The sequence below is a fragment of the Pelobates fuscus genome, chromosome 1 (assembly GCF_036172605.1).
Source record: "Pelobates fuscus isolate aPelFus1 chromosome 1, aPelFus1.pri, whole genome shotgun sequence".
NCBI classification, from domain to species: Eukaryota; Metazoa; Chordata; class Amphibia; order Anura; family Pelobatidae; genus Pelobates; species Pelobates fuscus.
In genome coordinates, this window is record NC_086317.1 from 488,573,698 (window position 1) to 488,595,538 (window position 21,841).

General features: G+C 40.6%; 1 protein-coding gene across 1 annotated transcript in view; it reads left to right on the forward strand.

The window, feature by feature from the left end:
• Positions 1-242: 242 nt before the first annotated feature.
• LOC134573321 (ecto-ADP-ribosyltransferase 3-like) overlaps positions 243-21,841 on the forward strand; it is a 36,066-nt gene continuing 14,467 nt past the window's right edge. Inside the window, exon 1 of the mRNA XM_063432999.1 lies at positions 243-373. The gene's annotated coding sequence lies outside the window, so the exon portion shown is untranslated. The remainder of the gene's footprint in view (positions 374-21,841) is intronic.

Consider the following 21,841-nt stretch of genomic DNA (forward strand, 5'->3'; position numbering starts at 1 on the left):
ATTAAGACTGAAACAGTGTCTCATCATTGATATCGACACAGAGTGTCCACCAATTGACAAGATATTGTTGATGGGTTAATTTGAGTTGGAGAAAAGGGCAGATATGTTTCTGTAAATTCATTGTTCAATGTGACTGCATTTTTAAGGAAGTTAGAAGTTCTTGCTCAGATTTCCTGTGCTTTTGTTTCATTTACTCCATGATCTAGACTTGAGCTTCTGTTTATGTATCCACAATGGCACAATGTAAGAAAGCAAACCAGCCCTCTTCCTCTGCGGGACGAGCCAAGAAACTAGATAACAGTCTGACGGAGTCATTTTCCCACAGCTGGAATCTGAAATCAAGACCATCGGGACAATTTATGCTGTATGCAAAGTAAGTCATGTTTTTGGCTCTCTTTCATCATGTTAAATATGAACAAAGTAGACTTTGTGTTTATCTCGTCGATGCATAGTCCCCATTGGGTTAATCGCACTCTGTTATGGGAAAATTATGTAACAATGAAAAGACTACAGAAAACATTATTTCCACTCAAAATGAATCTTGCTATTCAAGAAACCTCCCAAAACAAACAAGACTATAGTGTCACAAAAAGCAGGCCATATCCTACATTGTAAAGGAACATTTATCATGAGTGTTAATAGTTAAAATCGGGGAGAGTGGGCTCAAGACATTGCGCAGTTCATATTGACGTCTACGAGGATCAAGCCACCATCCTAGGGATCAGGTAAACCGATGTGAACCCCGGCAGCAGAAATGTGTTGAGTGTCGGGTCTTATCTTATTAGATAGTCCTATTAACTGGGAATTACGGAATTGGCCACGCAGATTCTAAGCGAAAAGCTTTTACCAAATTACCTTCTTTTGCCTAATATTTACAATTCCCAGTTTAATAAATACACACCGTTTTTCCATTAATCATAGCAGATTAAAATCTGAATGGCAAAATTGAGGTTAAAATAGACAAGTTCTAATTATAGCTGGTTGGAGACCTTTTCAAGATCTGCGGTTTCAGCCTATATTTTGCCTTTGGGATTTTATTTAAAGATTTATTATACAATATAACAAATAAGACAAAAACGAAGGCTACAGACAAGTACAGGACGGTTAATAATATATAATGCCTAAAACACATTAAAAATGAGGGATTTGGGGATTTAATTTAGTTATTTTTCAGACTTTAGAGAATAAACGCCTGTATGTGCCTTAATTAAAAACTTACATTTCTCTCACATCTGTTTGAGATTTCAGCCACTCCATCGAATATCATCCTTTATTTCATCTGTTTATTTTACGCACCTATTTGTTTCAATTATTGGGTTTTTAAAGTTTAAATTTTGTATTCATTTTAAAATATTTTGTGGTAGGATCTATTGATAAACAGAGCCATTTGTTTGTATTTGCCATCAAATCAAAACATGCCAGCCCTCTGCGGGTTCAAGTTTGAATAAAACACAAATATTAACCTGGCAGGATGCCCGTAAATAAGCAGTCATATCCTTTTCACTAGACTTGGAGATTTATTTCACGCCGAAATGCTATTCGGTGGAATCTTGGTTAATCAGATGACCAGCAGGATTCTGGAACTCCGAACCAAAATATACCCAGTTGTGACTAATATAGAAGCAAAATGATCTATATATTATTTATTTCCTAAATATAAAATGTAGATTTGTACTGCTCCTCCTGCAGGAACATGGCCCTATCAGTGTACTGTAAAATATATATTATAGTGTAATATGTATATATTATGCACACACTGATTGGCCCGGTTCCCAAATCAAAATCTTACTTCAGAAATTCTTCTGAGCTGAACCGACATTCGGACGAAATTCAGGCGTTCAGAAACATTTTCTGTTCTAAGATAAAATGGAATATATTTTCTCACTGTGCACGAGTCTATGTTTCACCGCGACTCTAAAGAGTTTTACAGCTGCAGGATCAGCAAAGATCACCTGAATTCACAGCTGGGCTTTTCAAACAGCCACAGAACATTTATTTTTAAGGGCAGTGACAGCCGAGCCTGGCCCAGGAGGGGGCATTCACTAAGGCTTGAGTTGTGAAACTGAAAATGCAATTTTAATGAACAAATGCTAATTTCATGCTAAGTTTGTCAATATTCACGAATTGGCTGAACTTGTCAGCTCACTGAATAACCTGCTCAGAGCTGAGAATATAATAGCTAACCTACCTGCTCTGCCTGATCATGGTATGGAGTATGATGGTAATGAGTACAATGTAATCCACAGAATAACCTCCAAAAAGGGGAACAAATGATCTTCTTTGCAAATCTTATTGCCCACCACTATCTAGAAACCGAAAAAAAAAAGGGTCACAATTTTTGGAATGCCTGAATGTTCAAACTTCTTGAGAACTCTTCCATATATCCTGTCCGCCTTAGCCATGAAACTATCTAAACACAATGTTCCCAAGAGAGTTTTATTTCTGTTTGGATATCGACAGCCTCAAACAGAAGCCGTCGGACAGATTTCCCCAACGTTTTCTAGAAGATACACTTTTTTTTCCCCTCTGTCTAGATCAATAAACGTCATTTCAGCAGTTGATTGAATTTTACAGGAGCAATTCCTAATATGAAGTTATCTATATGGAATTTATAGTGTGACTTCCGTTGGATATCTGTGGATATTTGGGACACACTGAGACCGTGCATATTATGTACCTGGGAACAATAACCTTTGGTTTATAGGCAGATAGTGAGATAACTAGTGTCCCTGCCATGGTGCCTCTAACATCTGTTCAAACAACAGGTTTGGTTTCCTAGAACGGCACATTGTCTTTTCACCTTATTATTACATTAATGATAACAGTGCGATGGAAGACAGGGGCTCATGGTTTCAGTTTGTACAAAGCGATCCCACATGGCGTTCCTGCTCAGATTCCAGTAATGAGTTAAAGGGACAGCGGTGCAGTCTGTGAGCTCAGGATTTAACAATAAACAATGCCGTAAGGAGCAGGATGTCAAAACAGAACGAGCCCAGATGTGGCTATTATTAGGACAGTGCTGTCCTTGAACATGGTAATGTATTGTAATAGTAAGGGAGTAGATACACAGGATGTAAAGCAATATATCCCTGTCCCAGCACGGATCGGGCTTTATGTCTTTATTCCTATATCAATAGAGACTGCTTCAAAGACACGCAGTTACAGAACAGTAATACGATATCACAAGGTCAATCAGGAACTCAAAGAGCTTAGTATAAAAGCAGCCGACTGTGGTTCACTGTATACCGCGTGTAATGTATACAGTTACTGTATATAGTTACTCTATACGGCATATAATGTATATAGTTACTGTATATAGTTACTGTATATAGTTACTCTATACGGCGTATAATGTATATAATTATTGTATATAGTTACTGTATATAGTTACTCTATACGGCGTATAATGTATATAATTATTGTATATGGTATAATGTATATAATTACTGTATATAGTTACTGTATATAGTTACTCTATACGGCATATGATGTATATAGTTACTGTATATAGTTACTCTATACGGCATATGATGTATATAGTTACTGTATACAAAAAACAAATATGCTTGGCACTCACCCTATCTCAAAAATCAAGTTATAGATGCCTTGGTGCTATCCCACGTGTAGAAGATATATATGCAGAAATAAGGGAAGCACTCTCCGGTCTTCATAAAAAGTCCTTTAGTATTTTATTTCCAAATTTTCAAATAACGATCGACGTTTCGACCCCTCAGGGTCTTCCTCAAGATCAGTGTATCAATAAACATAAACCAAATATATAGCATAATCAATAATGTACTCACCAATCGTGAATGAATCACCTCCCCTCCTCCGTGTAAACCCGGAAGTGAATTAGCGATCACGTGACTGCGTGACCCGTCGTGCTACGTGCGTGCTGACGTGTACATGTGTTGCTAGGAAACCCATATACAAAACATTTACAGAGTTATCTATCCCGAGCATTGTCTAGATATGTGAATATATATCTATGTAGATTAGATGTGCATTATGAGAAATGTAAGAATAGCTATGCATACAGCTATATAAGATGCAAACAAATTTGTAAAGCTTTTACAGTGAATCCATATATGTGATCACACAATAAGAATAGTGCCAAATTGCATGCAGTGAAGAAAATGTGCATAGATGTCATATAGATCTCCCCAGAGAGCTATATCACCTAATCTTATATATACATAGGACATAAAGAATACATATAAAGGTGATATCCACCATATCATATCAAACATAACAATGGAGAACTAGCTTAGGATGACCATAATCTATATAAAGACGCAAAGCGGGCAGCTCTATCATAACTGGCAAAGATAACAATTACAACTCTGTGTATAATAGAGTGGGCGGCTCGGGGATAAATAGCCATATTCTTGAGGAGTTAGTCATTTGAAGACCTATTCTATCAATCAGGAGCCACCAGGAAATACCCCGGAACGGGAGAAAGACTGAAAAAGAATGCAACACAGAGAGAACGGAGCAAAAGAGACAGCTGGAGAGAATAAATGAAAAATTCAGATATATATAACACATCTAACGGTGTTCTATACCCTAGTTATAGAAACATAGACAAAACAATATTTTCATTGAGCCCCTTAGGGGCGACAGTGTCCAATCGATATATCCATTGGGCCTCTCGTTGAAGCAAGATCCTCGATCTGTCCCCTCCTCTGGACATGGGAGGAACATGATCTATGGCCACAAATCTGAGAGTCGGGAGTCTGTGTTCCAGGTTTAAAAAATGTTTGGCCACTGGTTTGTCGCTATGTTGATCCCTGAATGCGGTCATGATCGTAGATCTATGTCCTCTTATGCGATCCCGTAGGGTCAAGTCGGTTTTCCCCACATATGAGAGTCCGCAGGGGCATGTGATCATGTATATGACATGATCAGTGGTGCATGTAATATAGTGTGGTATTTTGATTTTGAGGCCACTATGAGGATGGGCGAAAGTTGTACCACTGATCATGTGACCACATGTCACACACCCACTGCATTTAAAGCAACCTTTCTTGGAGATCAGAGCGGGCTTGCGATAACTGGCTATAGGATCATTCTTAACCAGGAGATCTTTCAAATTTTTGTTTCTTTTATAGCTTAATATGGGTGTTTCCAAGAATGTTCTAGGTAAGGATTTGTCCGATCTAAGCATCCCCCAGTTTTTATGAATGGAGTATCTGATGATCGAGGTCCCTGTATGAAAAGTGATAGGGAGGTAAATCCTCGGTGTTTTGGGTGTTGTCCTATTTTTGGAAGTAGTTTTCTCACGATTCCAAATGTCCACTGCTTTAGCATGTGCCGCCTTGAGTGTACACGGTAGATATCCTCGTTCTCTAAATCTTTCCCACATCTCTTGGATCTGTATGTCTCGTTTGTCCGTTTCCGTGTTATATCTGAGGACCCTCAAAAACTGTGATATCGGTAATGATCTTTTAAACTGTTTGGGATGAAAACTGGACGCCATGAGTAGAGTATTACGATCTGTTCTTTTTCGATGTAGAGTGAATTCAAGTTTGTCATCTTTCTTGTATATTGTGACATCTAGAAATTGGATCGATAGTGTGTCTTGTTCAACACTTAGCTTAACTGGTGTAGATAGTTGGTTGATTTCAGTGGTCATCTTTTCTAGCTCAACAGAGGTCCCAGTCCAGATGAGAAACACGTCATCGACGAAGCGATAATAGTGTTTAATGTGGTGTCCATATCTACATAGGATTGTCATGCCTTAACTATGGTATCCTCTTACTTCCTGGTTCCACGGAGCCTAGCCACACCCCTTTATGACACGGTCTGCCTATTTAATCTGACTGCACCAGCTGATCAGGGCTGGATTATTGAACTACGTTCCTTACTCACAACCCGGCTACAACTTCGTTGTGAAAGCCTCTGCTACCAGACCGGACTGAAAGACTCTGCAAAGTTCCCTTCACCTTTCCTCATCCACGGCTAAAGCTGAACTCTATCCATGCAGGATAATCCGCCTCTGAGGAAATCTCGGGAACCAGTGTTCTATGTGCCGGAAGCTAAGTAAAACTTCTCTGATAAGCATTGCATCTAAAGCTGTTATTTCCTGTCTCCAAAGTCCTTCGTTAAAGCCAACCGTTACAGCTAACTTCAACTCATACTTGTCTCAGTTAGCTGCATCTATCTTTCTTCATTTAAAGTCTATGGAACAGCTATTGTAACTTTTTATCATCTAATTAATTAATACTACTAAAGGACTCTTGCTGCTTCAGTTACCTTTTACTCCTTAAAGCTACAGTGCATATAATTGTGGACTTCAGTTATCGTTTATTACTTAATGCTACAGTACCTGTAAAGTGGAATTAAAGTCTTTACCTTTTACTTTCTTTAATAAATATTCAAACTATACGAAATCTGCAGTTGTGTTCCTTCATAACAAATGTTTAAACGTGACAGAATAATCCAGCCATTGTAATGGATCCAGCAGATTTCGATTCTACTATAACTACGTTGAATCAAAGAGTTAATGCACTAGCCCAAAGTGTGCAAGACCTGCAAGTTACTAACGAAAGACTTCTCACTTATATCAGAGATTTACAAACTCATACTCCTCATACTACTCTGCACTCGGCTAGTGATCCTGCTGTGTGTAACCCTGAAAAGTTCTATGGAGATCGTTCCAGATACAGGGAGTTCCTCAACTCTTGCAAATTGTTAATTGCTTTGAAACCTCGATCCTACCCTACAGAAAGAACTAAAGTTTGTTCGGTTATTTCCTTTCTAAGAGGTGAACCTATGTCATGGGCTCATTCCTTTCTGGAAAACGATGACCCCATCTTAGATTCACTGGATGAATTTTTTGAAGCCATGTCTCTTCTCTATGAAGATCCTAACAAACAAGCTACAGCTGATTTAACAATCAGAACACTACAGCAAAGAAATAGACCCGTTGAAGATTACATTGCTGAATTCAAAAGATGGGCTATAGAAACGCAATGGAATGACATCACATTGCGCAACCAGTTTCGAATTGGTTTATCGGAAGCTGTAAAAGATGAATTATCTAGAACAGAACTCCCTACTAATTTGAACGCTCTAATTCGCCTATCAATCAGCATTGACAGAAGATTAAGAGAAAGAAAGGCCGAAAAGTCTCTTTTTCTTTCAAAAGACCGCAAACCTTTCACTCCCTCAAAAGCTCCAGAAAAGACTTCCTTAACAAGTGAACCTATGGAACTAGGGGCTCCAAAGCCTCCTGACAACCCATCTGAACCAATCGAACCTATGGAAATAGGGATAATAAGAAGTCCCCTCACTCCTGAAGAGAAAAATCGAAGACGTATGTTAAACCTCTGCATGTATTGTGCCTCTCAAGTTCATTCAGTCTCTGATTGTCCTTCATTGAAACGGACAAAAGGCAGAAGGCAGTCTCATGCCTCTTCCATCCTAAGTGTACTTCCCTCTACAGCAAATACTCAAATGTCCCCTATCGTTCTTGTATTACAGTGGGACAATAAAAGAATCATAACCAAGGCTGTTATCGATTCCGGTGCAAATGGAGTATTCATCGACTCAGCCTTTGTAACAAAGAATAAAATTCCTTGTGTTCGTAAAAGAACTTCTGTACCTGTTAAAGTGATTGACGGGTCCCTCATCTCATCGGGACCAATACTTCATGAATCCATCCCTCTAAAAGTAACCATCAATCATACTCATACGGAAAGTCTTATATTTGATGTCATCTCATCACCATTTTTTCCTATTATATTGGGGATCAACTGGTTAAGGAACCACAACCCTCAAATCTCATGGTTTCCCTTCTCTCTTGCATTTGATTCTGATTATTGCAAGAAAACATGCTTGCAACGTATTCCAATTCTTCAGTCTACGAAAGAACTAGCTAAAACCTCATGTTGTTCTGACACCGAACTGGAGTCTCCTCCTCCTACAATCATTGGTGAATTAAAGAGAAAGTTTACAACAGCTCCTATCCTTCAACTTCCAAATCCTTCATATCCTTATGTCCTTGAAACGGATGCTTCGGAATTTGCAATTGGAGCTGTCCTTTCTCAACACAAAACTCCTCAAGTACCTCCTTCGCCTAAAGTCATTGGAATCTTATCTTCTCTTATTGACGACATTAAAGGTCTCAGTGAAGATGCTCTTGAACTTCCTAAATCAATGAAATTATCTAAGAAAAACGGTCTCTACTATTTCAAAGACCGGATTTACGTGCCTCCCTCCTTCAGGATTAAAATACTTGAATTAATTCATGATTCTCCTCTGGCAGGTCATCCAGATATGAAAAGGACCCTTGAATTGTCTAAAAGATACTGTTGGTGGCCTCGTCAAGACCAAACTATCGAATCTTATGTCAAATCTTGTTCTGTATGCCAAAGATCCAATCAATTGTCCTTGTTGAAGCCTCATCATCCTAACCCTTTCCAAAGAAATCTCACTACTTCTCCTGATCCCATATTGGTCCAGGGTGAAGAAGAATACGAGATTCAAAGTATACTGGATTCAAGGATCCATCGTGGCTCCTTACAATACCTCATCAGATGGAAAGGATATGGAGTTGATGAAGATACATGGGAAAACTCCTCGGACGTTCATGCCGACAAATTGGTTTCCAAATTTCACAAGAGTTACCCTTCTAAACCAAGTCAATAGCACCCAGAGGTTGCTCATTAAAGAGGGGGTACTGTCATGCCTTAACTATGGTATCCTCTTACTTCCTGGTTCCACGGAGCCTAGCCACACCCCTTTATGACACGGTCTGCCTATTTAATCTGACTGCACCAGCTGATCAGGGCTGGATTATTGAACTACGTTCCTTACTCACAACCCGGCTACAACTTCGTTGTGAAAGCCTCTGCTACCAGACCGGACTGAAAGACTCTGCAAAGTTCCCTTCACCTTTCCTCATCCACGGCTAAAGCTGAACTCTATCCATGCAGGATAATCCGCCTCTGAGGAAATCTCGGGAACCAGTGTTCTATGTGCCGGAAGCTAAGTAAAACTTCTCTGATAAGCATTGCATCTAAAGCTGTTATTTCCTGTCTCCAAAGTCCTTCGTTAAAGCCAACCGTTACAGCTAACTTCAACTCATACTTGTCTCAGTTAGCTGCATCTATCTTTCTTCATTTAAAGTCTATGGAACAGCTATTGTAACTTTTTATCATCTAATTAATTAATACTACTAAAGGACTCTTGCTGCTTCAGTTACCTTTTACTCCTTAAAGCTACAGTGCATATAATTGTGGACTTCAGTTATCGTTTATTACTTAATGCTACAGTACCTGTAAAGTGGAATTAAAGTCTTTACCTTTTACTTTCTTTAATAAATATTCAAACTATACGAAATCTGCAGTTGTGTTCCTTCATAACAAATGTTTAAACGTGACAAGGATATGCGTTTGTTCAAACATGAACATGTAGGAATTAGCGTATGCTGGTGCCATGGCCGCACCCATTGCAGTTCCAGACAACTGAAGATAGAATTGGTTTTCAAACTTGAAAAAATTACAGGAGAGTGCTATTGACAGAAATTCCAAGAGGTATTCGATAGGGGGTCCTTCATAAACCGATGATTTGATGAGAATATCTCTGAGCGCTTGTATGCCTTCCCTATGTGGTATGATCGTATAAAGACTTTGTACGTCCATCGTTACCAACAGGGCTGTGTGTTCCACCCCGGGATCTTGTTTAATCTTGGACATAAAGTCTTTTTTTTTTTTTTTTATGTTTTTTTTTTTTTTTTTTTTTTTTTTTTTTTAATTCTTTATTTTTGGTGCATAGGATGAAAAATACAATCTGGCATTGCCCCAACAGCTGTTGTCAGCAGATGGTTTAACATAGATCAGAGTTAGTTAAGGCACGAATAACAATGCACATTTTGTTTTTTAAGGTAGCATAAGACATAAGAGTTTTAGTACAGGCTATACAAAGGAACGTCCAGCATGTGTTTCTATATGCTTAAACATGAGTGTTACATGAACGAGCAGAGCATTGCATATAAAGGAGTTAGGCAAGCTAGGCATGTCACATACAGTCGTCTGAGTATGAGTAAGACAGCTACGTTTCTTTAATGGCTTAGACTTCAGACTGGACTATATGGAGATATGTAAGAGATGCAATGAACAAGAGTAATAGACTAGTTAATTAATTGTAATATGTGCTAGGCAATCTAACAGCTAGTGTCTATAGTATGTCGTCAGGTGAGTGAGATGAGAGTTATAACGCCTCAACACCGGCTACTAGTTAAGAGAGCCTCATCAACAAAAAACAATATCACAATTTGGAAACATTATGCACGTCATATAAAGGCTTAATAACATAAAACAAACAAACGTTTAACGTTAGCTAAATTAGGATAAGATAACCACTGGGCTACACCTTTACACCAAGGCAGACATAGGGAGTCCTCAGGTCACTTAAACTACTGCCTTGCGTGAATGTGAGCTAGGCTATGTAGTGAGGTACTTAGTGAGTAGTTAATTGCGACATGGGCCTCCGCGGGCACCTCGATGATGCAGCCTTCGGATTCTGAAGTCGTTGGAAGGGAAGGAATAGTTGCTGAGGTATCAGTTTCAGTGCGGTCCCTTCTCCGGTGCTGAACCCTCTACTGCGACCGGTTGCCGAGGTAAGGCATGGGCTTGCAACACCGCTGGTATCTAGCATCTAGTTAGTGAGTGCACGCTAATGAGTTTTCTCCCAGCGTCACAGGAAAGTTTCTGCAAGGTGTTGTAGGGGATCTGTAGCAGTAACCTGATGGCGCCTATGGCTTGGAGGCCTGAAGGCCAGCTTGGAGTATGAGGTAAGTGATCGGCCGCCATCTTAGTTGCGCCACGAGGGCCAGCTTCTCAGTGCAGTGTTACAGATTTAGAACTCATGCCGGGTAGATTGCTTTCAGCTCCGATTCTTATTGTATCGTCGGACACGCTGTAAGGGTCTCCGTCGGGGTCAGTGGCGGGACCTCAGCTCTTATGGTGAGGTGCCCTGAGTCGCCGCCATTTTACAAGGTAGGCCTTGGGTGTTAGGCTCCTCGCAGCCTGTAGATTCCCTAGTGGGGACCGGGATGACCCCCCCGGCCCAGAGGGGGGGGTGAACGGGGCCGTCAAGCGACTCAGGAAGTCGGTGTGTGGCAGCTGGAAGGGGGGGCATGGTGGCGGCCGTCCACCTCGCCCCTCTTCTGAGTAGGCCGCAGCCCCCGAAGCCTCGTATCCCTTCCAGGGGGACCAAAACTCCCGATCTCAGGGTCTGCTACCCCTGCCGCAGCCTTGTGAGTTTGTGTGTGGGTTTGTTTTTGGTCAAAAGCTTCTGAGTGTAGCTTAAGAGGCCAGATTACTCCGGAGCCTCTCCTGCATGCGACCGGTCAGCATGGCGGTCCGGCCCCGCCCCCCTTGGACATAAAGTCTTGTGTATCACGTAGGCATGTAGGTAGCGCCAATACGCTGTCTTTGATAAAAATATCAATGTACTTGGCAATCGGTTCGAGTAAGCTTTCTCTGGCGGATACTATGGGTCTTCCTGGCGGTTGTAGTGGGTCCTTGTGGATCTTGGGTAGAGTGTATAATATTGGGTGTTTTGGATGTTCCACTTGTAAAAATTGCGCTGTTTTGGTATCCAAGTATCCACATTGTATACCCATATCTATATGATTTTGTATCCTCTTCTGGAATTTCTTAGTCGGATCAAACGTGAGTTTGGCATATGTAAGCGTGTCACTTAGTTGCTTATAAATTTCTGCCTGGTAGTTTTGATAAGACTGAATGACCGTAGCACCTCCTTTATCCGCTGATCGGATTATAATATTCGGATCCTGTCGAAGATCTTTTAAGGCAAGTTTTTCACCTGGTGTTAGGTTATGATGATGTTCTGGTGGATTTTTAATTGTTCTTTCAATCTCAGTTTTAACTGTTTGTATAAAAGTTTTGATTGAAGGATTGGCTGTACGGATGTCCCTTTGGTTTCTCGTATAGAATCGCTGGGTAGTCATCTGAGTTCCCTGTTTTCGTATTTCATTGCTGTACAGGGTTCTTTGAATTTTGTACATTTCCACCTCAGTCTTAACCCCTTAAGGACCAAACTTCTGGAATAAAAGGGGATCATGACGTGTCAGACATGTCATGTGTCCTTAAGGGGTTAAATGGGTCAGGTTTGGCTACCGGTACAAACGATAAACCTTTGTTCAATAGTGAATAGTGGTTGGCATCTAGACTTTTATCGGATAGGTTAAACACCGTGGTCATCTTCTCATTCTGGGGGGTTTTGTCGTAAGATTTGTATTTTGAGCAATTCCTCTGCCCCCGCCTGGTGGGTCGGCTATTTATCCCCGAGCCGCCCACTCTATTATACACAGAGTTGTAATAGTTATCTTTGCCAGTTATGATAGAGCTGCCCTGCTTTGCGTCTTTATATAGATTATGGTCATCCTAAGCTAGTTCTCCATTGTTATGTTTGATATGATATGGTGGATATCACCTTTATATGTATTCTTTATGTCCTATGTATATATAAGATTAGGTGATATAGCTCTCTGGGGAGATCTATATGACATCTATGCACATTCTCTTCACTGCATGCAATTTGGCACTATTTTCATTGTGTGATCACATACGTGGATTCACTGTAAAAGCTTTACAAATTTGTTTGCATCTTATATAGCTGTATGCATAGCTATTCTTACATTTCTCATAATGCACATCTAATCTACATAGATATATATTCACATATCTAGACAATGCTCGGGATAGATAACTCTGTAAATGTTTTGTATATGGGTTTCCTAGCAACACATGTACACGTCAGCACGCACGTAGCACGACGGGTCACGCAGTCACGTGATCGCTAATTCACTTCCGGGTTTACACGGAGGAGGGGAGGTGATTCATTCACGATTGGTGAGTACATTATTGATTATGCTATATATTTGGTTTATGTTTATTGATACACTGATCTTGAGGAAGACCCTGAGGGGTTGAAACGTCGATCGTTATTTGAAAATTTGGAAATAAAATACTAAAGGACTTTTTATGAAGACCGGAGAGTGCTTCCCTTATTTCTGCATATAGTTACTGTATACGGCGTATAATGTATATAATTATTGTATATGGTATAATGTATATAGTTACTGTATATAGTCTATACGGCATATAATGTATATAGTTACTGTATACGGCGTATAATGTATATAGTTACTCTATACGGCGTATAATGTATATAGTTACTGCATACGGCGTATAATGTATATAGTTACTCTATACGGCGTATAATGTATATAGTTACTGTATACCGCGTGTAATGTATATAGTTACTGTATATAGTTACTCTATACGGCGTATAATGTATATAATTACTGTATATAGTTACTCTATACGGCGTATAATGTATATAGTTACTGTATACGGCATATAATGTATATAATTATTGTATATGGTATAATGTATATAGTTACTGTATATAGTCTATACGGCATATATTGTATATAGTTACTGTATACAGCGTATAATGTATATACTTATTGTATATGGTATAATGTATATAGTTACTGTATATAGTTACTGCATACGGCGTATAATGTATATAGTTACTGTATATATTTACTCTATACGGCATATAATGTATATAGTTACTGTATATAGTTACTCTATACGGCATAAAATGTATATAGTTACTGTATACGGCGTATAATGTATATAGTTACTGTATACGGCGTATAATGTATATAATTATTGTATATGGTATAATGTATATAGTTACTGTATATAGTCTATACGGCATATAATGTATATAGTTACTGTATACGGCGTATAATGTATATAGTTACTCTATACGGCGTATAATGTATATAGTTACTGCATACGGCGTATAATGTATATAGTTACTCTATACGGCGTATAATGTATATAGTTACTGTATACCGCGTGTAATGTATATAGTTACTGTATATAGTTACTCTATACGGCGTATAATGTATATAATTACTGTATATAGTTACTCTATACGGCGTATAATGTATATAGTTACTGTATACGGCATATAATGTATATAATTATTGTATATGGTATAATGTATATAGTTACTGTATATAGTCTATACGGCATATATTGTATATAGTTACTGTATACAGCGTATAATGTATATACTTATTGTATATGGTATAATGTATATAGTTACTGTATATAGTTACTGCATACGGCGTATAATGTATATAGTTACTGTATATATTTACTCTATACGGCATATAATGTATATAGTTACTGTATATAGTTACTCTATACGGCATAAAATGTATATAGTTACTGTATACGGCGTATAATGTATATAGTTACTGTATACGGCGTATAATGTATATAATTATTGTATATAGTTACTCTATACGGCATATAATGTATATAGTTACTGTATACGGCGTATAATGTATATAGTTACTGTATACGGCATATAATGTATATAATTATTGTATATGGTATAATGTATATAGTTACTGTATATAGTCTATACGGCATATAATGTATATAGTTACTGTATACAGCGTATAATGTATATAATTATTGTATAAGGTATAATGTATATAGTTACTGTATATAGTTACTGCATACGGCGTATAATGTATATAGTTACTGTATATAGTTACTCTATACAGCATATGATGTATATAGTTACTGTATATAGTTACTCTATACGGCATAAAATGTATATAGTTACTGTATACGGCGTATAATGTATATAATTATTGTATATAGTTACTCTATACGGCATATAATGTATATAGTTACTGTATACGGCGTATAATGTATATAGTTACTGTATACGGCATATAATGTATATAATTATTGTATATGGTATAATGTATATAGTTACTGTATATAGTCTATACGGCATATAATGTATATAGTTACTGTATACGGCGTATAATGTGTATAGTTACTGTATACGGCATATAATGTATATAATTATTGTATATGGTATAATGTATATAGTTACTGTATATAGTTACTCTATACGGCATATGATGTATATAGTTACTGTATATAGTTACTCTATACGGCATAAAATGTATATAGTTACTGTATACGGCGTATAATGTATATACTTATTGTATATAGTTACTCTATACGGCATATAATGTATATAGTTACTGTATACGGCGTATAATGTATATAATTATTGTATATGGTATAATGTATATAGTTACTGTATATAGTTACTGCATACGGCGTGTAATGTATATAGTTACTGTATATAGTTACTCTATACGGTATATGATGTATATAGTTACTGTATATAGTTACTCTATACGGCATATAATGTATATAGTTACTGTATATGGTATCATGTATATAGTTACTGTATATGGCGTATAATGTATATAGTTACTGTATGTGGCGTATAATGTATATAGTTACTGTATATGGTATAATGTATATAGTTACTGTATATGGCGTATAATGTATATAGTTACTGTATGTGGCGTATAATGTATATAGTTACTGTATATGGCGTATAATGTATATAGTTACTGTATATGGTATTGTAACGGACCGTTTCACTTACAAGAGGATAAAACCCAGTTTAGGCGATATCCCCCTTTCCAGATGCACAGGCAGCTACTGCAAACACCACTCTCCCGACTGGAACCACACGAACACTGGGACAGACTCCTGGCAGTCAGCATACAATCCAATTCCCCCAAAGAACGAGACGACACATCGCTTTGAGGGTTAAGCAGGAACTCTGGACTGGGACACCCAGCCTGGCTTTTATTACAAACAGGTACATACAAGACACTCCCAGGGGGAGGATTAAATTAACCAATCACATGGATGTACCTCCCACACATTTCCTCCCCTTAGATTAGCACTTAATATAATTATACCGTACAACCTTTTCCCCAATTCCTGGATGTACCCCAAATACATATGCTACACCTCCAGGGGACAACATATTCAAGAATCAGGTCATTCGGATGAATGGTTCGGGAGATATGAGGTTCCAAAGATTTGACCGACCGCATGGGTAAAGTATCCGAAAACAGTTCCATGCATTTTGGCCCTGCGGTCGGTCACAAACAAGTGAATGAAACAGACGAATTACTGGTGTTATAGAGACTAAGGGGGATTCGCATGAATCCCCTAGTTCGTACGTTTCTTTCTACCGAACGGCGGGCCGTTCGGTAGTTTCCCCACGAAATCCTGGAAGTCTGGAGGTGTCAGCGGTGTTTGCCTCGTCGAGTGTCCGATTTCAGTTCCAGACACTCGACGGCAAAACACCGCTGTTCGGTAGTTTAAGATGGCCGCCGCCACGTGTTCGGCTCCCGAATGGCGGCCACCCAGAGGACACAGAATACATTACATCGATTGCCAATTACCTGTTTGCAACATTGTTGCAAACGGTAATTGGAGGCACACTTATTCCTGGGTGGTCTGGTTGTTCGGTAGTTTCACTCAATATACTGAATGGAGTGATTCTACCGAACAGTCAGATGAATACTGCATATCTATATCCCAGGTTAGCTCAACACATAAATACATACAGGATATTAAGCAGGGTTAAAGTACCATGTTCTACAGTCTTAAAGGTACAGTATCACAAAAGTCCCAATAAGTTCACGGATGGCCCTTAAAGGCATAGTAGCAGTAATATAAATCATTACATGCCCAAATATAGTGTTTATAGAGCAATATGTCCAGGGGCCGTAGTCGCAGGGCAGGAGGCTAGCAGCCAGGACTCTCCAGTTCACAGTGGCGAAGCTGGTTTCGCCACATTTCTCCCCTTTGCCAATTAGACTAACAGGGTACCTGACTTTCTGCCGGTCAGTGCCCTGGTTAGTCCAGCAACCCACGTACAAACCAGAAATAACAGAGCAGCCCACCCACACTAACCGGTTACTACATCTGGGTGAGGAAGAATTTTGTCCAAGTTCTGGTGTCTCACCACTGCTGGGTGGGAGACGAGTAGGCTGCCTTGGTGGGTTGCTGAGGGGGCAGAGACCAGCGGTACTCTGTCCTGTTGCCAACACTACCACGGGAGTAGTCTGGTGGGCGCCTGGTTGTTGGAGACTGACTGTCTCCCCTTTAGGTGCACAGCTCGACTGCCGGAGGGGGAGACCGACTGTCTCCCCTTTAGATCCATCACACTGAGGCTGGGGAACAGGACCGACCGTCCCTATCCCTTGTGCGGTAAGTGCAGAGACTACGGTCCCATCTGCACAGTTGTGGGGCTTAACATCTCCCCTTGGTGGGTTAGGTTGCCGTGGGAGAGAGGGTGTAACAAGCTCCTCTCTCTGGATGGCAAACTGCCGCTGGGGAGAAAGGATGGCACCTTCTGCTCCTTGGGGTACACACTGCCGCTGGGGAGGAAGGACGACACCATCAGCTCCCTGGGGTACACACTGCCGCTGGGGAGGAAGGACTGCACCTTCTGCTCCCTGAGACACACACTGCCGCTGGGGAGGGAGGACACTGCTTTCCTCTCCCTTCCCTTCACACTGCCTTCCTGGCATATCACTTTGCTGCTGGGGGGCAGGAACAACAACCTCTGCCCCCTGTAACTCAGCCTGCCGCTGGGGAGGAAGGACGACACCTTCATCTCCCTGGGGTACACACTGCCGCTGGGGAGGAAGGACGACACCTTCATCACCCTGGGGTACACACTGCCGCTGGGAAGGAAGGACGACACCTTCATCTCCCTGGGGTACACACTGCCGCTGGGGAGGAAGGACGCTGCTCTCCTCTCCCTTCACTTCACACTGCCTTCCTGGCACATCACTTTGCTGCTGGGGGGCAGGGACAACAACCTCTGCCCCCTGTAACTCAGCCTGCCGCTGGGGAGGAAGGACGACACCTTCATCTCCCTGGGGTACACACTGCCGCTGGGGAGGATGGACGACACCATCAGCTCCCTGGGGTACACACTGCCGCTGGGGAGGAAGGACGACACCTTCATCTCCCTGGGGTACACACTGCCGCTGGGGAGGAAGGACGACACCTTCATCTCCCTGGGGTACACACTGCCGCTGGGGAGGATGGACGACACCATCAGCTCCCTGGGGTACACACTGCCGCTGGGGAGGAAGGACGGCACCTTCTGCTCCCTGGGACACACACTGCCGCTGGGGAGGATGGTCGACACCATCAGCTCCCTGGGGTTGCTCACATGACCAGTCTAGGAGCTCTGCTACTTCGGGTACTGCTGGTTGCTGTTGGGCGGGAGGACCGGTTGTCTCTTCCCAGGCCTCATTGATGAGTCGCAGGTAATCCCCCTCCAGGTTCCATTCCTGGGTAACCAAATATCGTAGGTCTGCCTCGAGGTCAATAGTGCCAAAGAGACCCAGCATGTTCTCTCGAACGTCGTACAGGACCCAAAAACGAGAGTCGGTATCTTCCCCAAAGTCCTCGTCACCACTATTATCCCAAAATAGACCGGGGCCAGTGTACTCTCCGCCTTCTGGGAACTCATACTCTGCCATCCTTGGGACACACTGAGCCGCGTACCACTGTAGCGCCTGGTACGCGTTGTCGAGCGTCAGTTCTGCGTATACTAGAATCTCGAGTCTAGTCACCCACTTTTCTTGTGGTCTGGTTTCTCAGGAGGGGCATCCGCTCTGCCATTCTAGCCAGGATTCGCTGCCTTCTGCTGCGGCGCCGCTCCCCTCGTGAATACTGTACTTCTTCTAGGGCTTCGTTCCACAACCCGGATCTGACAGACTGTCTGTACATCAACATGTTCTCCTCTGGGACTGCTCCAGACTCCGGGACGTAATCGTCCAATCTAACTTGAAACTCCTCCTCCATTTTCTGAGTTCCTTTGTAGATAGGGTCGCTGTACGGATACTAGCGTTGCCCTCAATTTGTAATCCAGAAATGGTGTTGTCTGTAGCTGTCCCTCTGGTTGTAGGAACGATCCCACCGCTGCCACCAATTGTAACGGACCGTTTCACTTACAAGAGGATAAAACCCAGTTTAGGCGATATCCCCCTTTCCAGATGCACAGGCAGCTACTGCAAACACCACTCTCCCGACTGGAACCACACGAACACTGGGACAGACTCCTGGCAGTCAGCATACAATCCAATTCCCCCAAAGAACGAGACGACACATCGCTTTGAGGGTTAAGCAGGAACTCTGGACTGGGACACCCAGCCTGGCTTTTATTACAAACAGGTACATACAAGACACTCCCAGGGGGAGGATGAAAATAACCAATCATTACATGCTCAAATATAGTGTTTATAGAGCAATATGTCCAGGGGCCGTAGTCGCAGGGCAGGAGGCTAGCAGCCAGGACTCTCCAGTTCACAGTGGCGAAGCTGGTTTCGCCACATTTATAATGTATATAGTTACTGTATATGGCATATAATGTATATAGTTACTGTATATGGTATCATGTATATAGTTACTGTATATGGCGTATAATGTATATAGTTACTGTATATAGTTTAGAATGTATGTAGTTACTGTATATTGTGCAAAATGTATATTAGCATTATTATTGAAATTTATATAGCGCCAACTAATTTTACCACATAACAGGAGGCTTCATATTTGCATAAACTTTCTTTACTTTAAACTCTGGCAGCACAGTCAATCAATCAATCAAAAAATGTAAACCAATCAGAAACAAGAGTCATTACTACATATAGCTCTGTGGTGCTTTCCACTCCCTCTTTCTTTGCTGCTCCTGCCAGAGTACAGGTCAGAGTATTGATTCTCTTATATTTTGCTTACATTGAATCAAATAGTTTTATCTGTCTGATCCACTGTTACTGTTTACTTTTACCTAAGGTGTTTCATGACCTTTCCCACCATCCCTGCTCATGCTGAACCCTGTCTCTACCATCCTCTCTCCCATGCCTGTCTATCTGGGCAGTTCTCCCACACGCGCGCAGGTTTTTTTTCCGGCTCTGCTTTTATTTGGCAGGCTTCTACTGTGTGGCGGGGGCGGCCGGGTGGCTGTTTGCCAGGGATATTGGGGCTATCACATTCCGCCACTCGCACGGAAATTGGGAGTTGTTCCCGGTGGGTCCCCACGTGTGGTGGCCTTTTTGGATCTCGGAGACCGCGATACTCACGGCGGCTATTTCCCCATCTCATTTTATGCTGTCGGACAGCGCTACAGCAAATACTTACCTGACCTGCTGTGTACTCTCCTGCATTGCCTTCAGGGACCCCTTTTGTCGCTACCAGGAATTAACCTATTACTGTGAACGGACTAGTTCCGCTGATCTAGTACCTCCTCAAAGGGTATGATGAACCCTCACACTAATATTGTCACTTTCACCACTAGTGGTTGGTGTAACGCCTTTGGGCATACCCCGAGTGTACTATCAAGGGAATCCCCTTGCCTGCAAGGGAATCCCTTTGGTCTGCCTGAACGGATGCTAATCTATGTCCTCTCCTCCACAGTACATCCCCGACACTAGGTGTGAGGAACTGACTCTGCTGGGTTTCGAACCCTGGTTTACATGCTGCTAAACCTCTTCCTTACCAGTACACCAGCCTGCCTTTTGCGGCATAGAGTGTATATAGTTACTGTACGTGGCATATAATGAATATAGTTACTGTATATGGTATATAATGTATATAGTTACTGTATGCGGCATAGAATGTATATAGTTACTGTACGCGGCATAGATTGTATATAATAACTGTATGTGGCATATAATGTATATAGTTACTGTACGCGGCATATAATTAATAATATAGTTACTGTATGCGGCATAGAATGTATATAGTTACTGTACGCGGCATATAATTAATAATATAGTTACTGTATGCGGCATAGAATGTATATAGTTACTGTACGCGGCATAGAATGTATATAATAACTGTATGTGGCATATAATGTATATAGTTACTGTACACGGCATATAATTAATAATATAGTTACTGTATGCGGCATAGAATGTATATAGTTACTGTACGCGGCATATAATTAATAATATAGTTACTGTATGCGGCATAGAGTGTATATAGTTACTGTACGCGGCATATCATGTATATAGTTACTGTATATGGTATATAATGTATATAGTTACTGTACGCAGCATAGAGTGTATATAGTTACTGTATGCAGCATAGAATGTATATACCGTAGTTACTGTACGCGGCATATAATATAGTTACTGTACGCAGCATAGAATGTATATAATAACTGTACGTGGCATAGAATGTATATAGTAACTGTACGTGGCATAGAATGCATATAATTACTGTACGTGGCATATAATGTATATAGTTACTGTACGTGGCATAGAATGCATATAATTACTGTACGTGGCATATAATGTATATAGTTACTGTACGTGGCATATAATGAATAATATAGTTACTGTATATGGTATATAATGTATATAGTTACTGTATGCGGCATAGAGTGTATATAGTTACTGTATGCGGCATATAATGAATATAGTTACTGTATATGGTATATAATGTATATACAGTAGTTACTGTACGTGGCATATAATGCAAAATATAGTTACTGTATGCGGCATAGAATGTATATAGTTACTGTACGTGGCATTTAATGAATATAGTTACTGTATATGGTATATAATGAATATAGTTACTGTATATGGTATATAATGAATATAGTTACTGTATGCGGCATAGAGTGTATATAGTTACTGTACGTGGCATATAATGAATATAGTTACTGTATATGGTATATAATGAATATAGTTACTGTATGCGGCATAGAGTGTATATAGTTACTGTATGCAGCATAGAGTGTATATAGTTACTGTATGCGGCATAGAGTGTATATAGTTACTGTATGCGGCATAGAGTGTATATAGTTACTGTATGCGGATAAAATGTATATAGTTGCTACAGGTTTCTGAAGCAATGCAATA